Source organism: Esox lucius, chromosome 16 (assembly GCF_011004845.1).
Source record: "Esox lucius isolate fEsoLuc1 chromosome 16, fEsoLuc1.pri, whole genome shotgun sequence".
NCBI lineage: Eukaryota > Metazoa > Chordata > Actinopteri > Esociformes > Esocidae > Esox > Esox lucius.
Window position 1 is genome coordinate 23,032,857 of NC_047584.1, and position 5,664 is coordinate 23,038,520.

Consider the following 5,664-nt stretch of genomic DNA (forward strand, 5'->3'; position numbering starts at 1 on the left):
TTTGTTCCTTATATATGCGACACTCCATCTGACTAGCTGCTTGGGGGAACCTCAGTCAAGCTTTAAACTTTCCCACTCTGCACAGAAATTTCTGACGTTTCCCAATGAAAATGGGCAGCTCGGTTCCGCAGACACTGCTAAGACACTTCCTCACAACCAAAACAAACACACATATGCACACACCAGACCTAGGTTCAAATTCCTGAACAGTTATTAGACAAGAACAGTTATTAGACAGATAGATGTTTATTTGTTAAAACCTAGATGCACATTCCATCCACAATGATACTTGCCCACAAATATTTCAAAGACATAACACATTTTAGTGTAGAACACCTGAAAGTAGCAATTGAGAATGTTTATGAGCAAAAGAAGCCGAAACAGATCCATGCCATTGGATAGTACGCAGCCGGCCATTTGGTCAATGTAACTAGTCACGGGCCATCAATAATGTGCATAAAATAAATATTAAAATGTCTTTGACCACATCCCCTAGAAAATTCAAACCAACTGTTAAAAATTTGCACATGTTAAATAATTATACATGTTGCTCTTTTATATATATTTTCTTTGATACCCAGAATGTTTTTAAATTGCTTTAATATTCAATAACTCCCAGATCACCACAGGGTGGAGACACATTAAACACTTTTTTCCCAAATTGTTTTTCATAATTTCACATAATTATTTTAAAGTTAAAATGTTTAATAGCACTTTGATTATGTGACTAAGGAACCTCATGTCAATTATATTTATATATTGTATATATTTAATTTCTTACACAGAAAAGCATGTGGCCTGTTCTTTGGTTTTCTTTGAAAAATATTCATATTTATATACAGTGGCTTTTGGAAAGTATTCGTACTCCTTCACTTTCTCCACATTTGTTACTGTATAGACTTTATTTATAATTACATTAATCTTTTCTAGCCATCAATCTACACACAATAACCTGTAATAATTAAGAGAAAACACCTTTTTAGAAATATGTGCAATTTACTGAAAATAAAAAACTGAAATATCTCATGTAGATACATTTTCAAGCCTTTTATTCATTACTTTGAAGATCCTTCAGCAGTGATCGCAGCTGTAAAAGCTGGGTATGCCTTTACCAGCTTTGCACTCCTGGATTTGAGCAGTTTCTCCCAGTCTTCTTTGCAGATCCTCTCAACCTCTGTCAGATTGGATTGAAAGCATCTTTGACACTCCAGGGTGTAATACAATCAAGCTCTACACGCATCTCGAGAAAGATCAAATGATCAATCTCAGCTATATTTGTAGTGTCATGACTAACTTATGAACATGAGATATTTATCACTCGTTGTACAGCTCCGGAAAAAATTAATTTTTCTTTCCTTTCCAAAGAAGTTGAAAAGGAAGGTTTTGAGTGATGAACAGAAGGGCTAAAATTAAGAGAACACTGCAAATTGAACATTTCTGTTCCTCTATCAAAACCTTCCTTTTCCACTTTTTTGGAAAGGATTTTCTTTCTGAGCTGTATATTAGCTCCCCGATTACATGACCTGAGTGCCTCAACGCAACTTTACATTTTTCATTATGTTAAGACAGGTATGTTGCACACCCTTTAGCATCTGAAATTATTCTTACCTTTATATTCATCTCCAAAGTGAGCAAAAAAGGGTATTTAAAAGGGTGTGTCATTCCCACCACCATGCTTGACTGTTGGGATAAGGTTATTTTGATGGTGGGCAATGTTGGGTTTTCACCAAACATAGTGGTTTTGATTGTGAACTATAAGGTCAATGGACTTCTAGTCACTTCACTATCTTCTTCCCAATGTGCTACTGGTTCTCATTGTCTCTTGGCATGGTGTGTTTTGCAGTCACATGTATGGGTAATACATGCCCAAATCCTTTTCTTACAGTTGTTACCCAATAATTTACAGACCTGATTCTACTTACATATATGATTTAACCAATGCAACTTGGGGTTAACTTATTTTTGTACCTGCAGTACATGCTTTAAAAAAAATACGTTTTACAACACGCATGATTTCCTTAAAACCATAAAACCATATATCATGATGAACACAAAAAATTCTAGAATTGCACAAGGGGTTCACATACTTTCTACCAGCACTGTGTTGTGGTGACTGGATTGTGTGGTAATAACATGCTTATTATTACAGAATAGAGACAGACTGTGACCGCACATGTTAAATAATTATACATGTTGCTCTTTTATATATATTTTCTTTGATACCCAGAATGTTTTTAAATTGCTTTAATATTCAATAACTCCCAGATCACCACAGGGTGGAGACACATTAAACACTTTTTTCCCAAATTGTTTTTCATAATTTCACATAATTATTTTAAAGTTAAAATGTTTAATAGCACTTTGATTATGTGACTAAGGAACCTCATGTCAATTATATTTATCCATCCATCCATCTTCTTCCGCTTATCCGGGGCCGGGTCGCGGGGGCAGCAGTCTAAGCAGGGATGCCCAGACCTCCCTCTCCCCAGACACTTCCTCTAGCTCTTCCGGGGGGACACCGAGGCGTTCCCAGGCCAGCCGGGAGACATAGTCCCTCCAGCGTGTCCTAGGTCTTCCCCGGGGTCTCTTCCCGGTGGGACGGGACCGGAACACCTTCCCAGGAAGGCGTTCCGGAGGCATCCGAAACAGATGCCCAAGCCACCTCAGCTGACCCCTCTCGATGTGGAGGAGCAGCGGCTCTACTCTGAGCTCCTCCCGGGTGACCGAGCTTCTCACCCTATCTCTAAGGGATCGCCCAGCCACCCTGCGGAGAAAGCTCATTTCGGCCGCCTGTATCCGGGATCTTGTCCTTTCGGTCATGACCCAAAGCTCATGACCATAGGTGAGAGTAGGAACGTAGATTGACTGGTAAATCGAGAGCTTCGCCTTGCGGCTCAGCTCTTTCTTCACCACGACAGACCGATACATCGACTGCATTACTGCAGAAGCTGCACCGATCCGTCTGTCAATCTCCCGTTCCATCCTTCCCTCACTCGTGAACAAGACCCCTAGATACTTAAACTCCTCCACTTGAGGCAGGCACTCTCCACCAACCTGAAGTGGGCAAGCCACCCTTTTCCGACTGAGGACCATGGCCTCGGATTTGGAGGTGCTGATTCTCATCCCCACCGCTTCACACTCGGCTGCAAACCGTCCCAGTGCATGCTGAAGGTCCTGGTTAGAAGGGGCCAACACGACAACATCATCCGCAAAGAGCAGAGATGAAATTGTGTGGTCCCCAAACCTGACACCCCCCGGCCCCTGGCTGCGCCTAGAAATTCTGTCCATAAAAATTACGAACAGAACCGGCGACAAAGGGCAGCCCTGCCGGAGTCCAACATGCACTGGGAACAAGTCTGACTTACTGCCGGAAATGCGGACCAAGCTCCTGCTTCGGTCGTACAGGGACCTGACAGCCCTTAGCAAAGGACCCAGGACCCCATATTCCCGAAGCACCCTCCACAAGATGCCGCGAGGGACACAGTCGAATGCCTTCTCCAAATCCACAAAACACATGTGGATTGGTTGGGCAAACTCCCATGAACCCTCCAACACCCCGTAGAGGGTATAGAGCTGGTCCAGTGTTCCACGGCCCGGACGAAAACCACACTGTTCCTCCTGAATCCGAGGTTCTACTATCGGCCGTATTCTCCTCTCCAGAACCCTGGCATAGACTTTCCCGGGGAGGCTGAGAAGTGTGATCCCCCTATAGTTGGAACACACCCTCCGGTCCCCCTTCTTAAAAAGAGGGACCACCACCCCGGTCTGCCATCCCAGAGGCACTGTCCCCGACCGCCACGCGATGTTGCACAGGCGTGTCAACCAAGACAGCCCCACAACATCCAGAGACTTGAGGTACTCAGGGCGGATCTCATCCACCCCCGGTGCCTTGCCACCGAGGAGTTTCTTGACCACCTCTGTGACTTCAGCCCGGGTGATGGACGAGTCCACCTCTGAGCCCTCATCCTCTGCTTCCTCAATGGAAGACGTGACAGCGGGATTGAGGAGATCCTCGAAGTACTCCTTCCACCGCCCGACGACATCCTCAGTTGAGGTCAACAGCTGCCCACCTCTACTGTAAACAGCGTTGGTAGGGCACTGTTTCCCTCTCCTGAGTCGCCGGATGGTTTGCCAGAATCTCTTCGAGGCCAGCCGATAGTCCTTCTCCATGGACTCACCGAACTCCTCCCAGGCCCGAGTTTTTGCCGCCGCAACCACCCGGGCTGCAGCCCGCTTGGCCTGCCGGTACCCGTCAGCTGCCTCAGGAGTCCCACAAGCCAACCAGGCCTGATAGGACTCCTTCTTCAGCTTGACGGCATCCCTTACTTCCGGTGTCCACCACCGGGTTCGGGGATTGCCGCCTCGACAGGCACCGGAGACCTTACGGCCACAGCTCCGAGCGGCCGCTTCGACAATGGCGGTGGAGAACATGGTCCACTCTGACTCAATATCTCCAGCCTCCCTCGGGATCCAGTCGAAGCTCTGCCGGAGGTGGGAGTTAAAGATCTCTCTGGCAGGAGACTCGGCCAGACGTTCCCAGCAGACCCTTACAGCCTGCCGAGTCTGTCCAGCTTCCTCCCCCGCCATCGGATCCAACTCACCACCAGGTGGTGATCAGTTGACAGCTCCGCCCCTCTCTTCACCCGAGTGTCCAAGACATACGGCCGCAGGTCAGATGAGACGACAACAAAGTCGATCATCGACCTGCGGCCTAGGGTGTCCTGGTGCCACGTGCACTGATGGACACCCTTATGCATGAACATGGTGTTCGTTATGGACAAACTGTGACTAGCACAGAAGTCCAATAACTGAACACCACTCGGGTTCAGATCAGGGGGGCCGTTCCTCCCAATCACGCCCCTCCAGGTGTCACTGTCGTTGCCCACGTGGGCGTTGAAGTCCCCCAGTAGAACGATAGAGTCCCCAGTCGGAGCACTTTCCAGCACCCCCCCCAGAGACTCCAAGAAGGTCGGGTACTCTGCACTGCCGTTCGGCCCATAGGCACAAACAACAGTGAGAGACCTATCCCCGACCCGTAGGCGCAGGGAAACGACCCTCTCGTTCACCGGGGTAAACTCCAACACATGGCGGCAGAGCTGGGGAGCTATAAGCAAACCCACACCAGCCCGCCGCCTCTCACCATGGGCAACTCCAGAGTGGTGAAGAGTCCATCCTCTCTCAAGGAGTGTGGTTCCAGAGCCCAAGCCGTGCGTAGAGGTGATCCCGACTACCTCTAATCGGAACCTCTCAACCTCACGCACTAACTCAGGCTCCTTCCCCGCCAGCGAGGTGACATTCCACGTCCCTAGAGCTAGTTTCCGTGTCCAGAGATCGGGTTGTCTAGGCCCCTGCCTTCGACTGCCGCCCGATCCACTTCGCACCGGCCCCTTATGGTCCCTCCCGTGGGTGGTGAGCCCACGGGAAGGCGGCCCCACGTCGCCCGTTCGGGCTGAGCCCGGCCGGGCCCCATGGGGAAAGGCCCGGCCACCAGGCGCTCGCTTACGAGCCCCAACCCCGGGCCTGGCTCCAGGGTGGGGCCCCGGCTGCGCCATACCGGGCGACGTCACGGAACTCAAAGTCTTTATCATCATTAAGGGGGTTTTGAACCGCTCTTAGTCTGACCCGTCGCCTAAGACCTGTTTGCCTTGGGAGACCCTACCAGGG